The following is a 498-nucleotide window of genomic DNA, read 5'->3' as shown; positions in this document are numbered from 1 at the left end:
ACTCTAACCACTAGACTACCTACCACCTCTACACTCTAACCACTAGGCTACCTGCCGCCTCAACACTCTAACCACTACGCTGCCACCCCGATGTTGTGACAAGATTAAAATCAAATCAAATGTTATTAGTCACATGCTTCATAAAACAACAGGTGTAGACTAACAGTGAAATGCTGAATGACAGGTGTAGACTAACAGTGAAATGCTGAATGACAGGTGTAGACTAACAGTGAAATGCTGAATGACAGGTGTAGACTAACAGTGAAATGCTGAATGACAGGTGTAGACTAACAGTGAAATGCTTAATGACAGGTGTAGACTAACAGTGAAATGCTGAATGACAGGTGTAGACTAACAGTGACATGCGGAATGACAGGTGTAGACTAACAGTGAAATGCTGAATGACAGGTGTAGACTAACAGTGAAATGCTGAATGACCGGTGTAGACTAACAGTGACATGCTGAATGACAGGTGTAGACTAACAGTGAAATGCTGAA

The sequence above is a fragment of the Oncorhynchus clarkii genome, unplaced genomic scaffold (assembly GCF_045791955.1).
Source record: "Oncorhynchus clarkii lewisi isolate Uvic-CL-2024 unplaced genomic scaffold, UVic_Ocla_1.0 unplaced_contig_13988_pilon_pilon, whole genome shotgun sequence".
Lineage (NCBI taxonomy): Eukaryota > Metazoa > Chordata > Actinopteri > Salmoniformes > Salmonidae > Oncorhynchus > Oncorhynchus clarkii.
The sequence above is the reverse complement of the archived record's forward strand: the minus strand, read 5'-3'. Positions refer to the sequence as shown.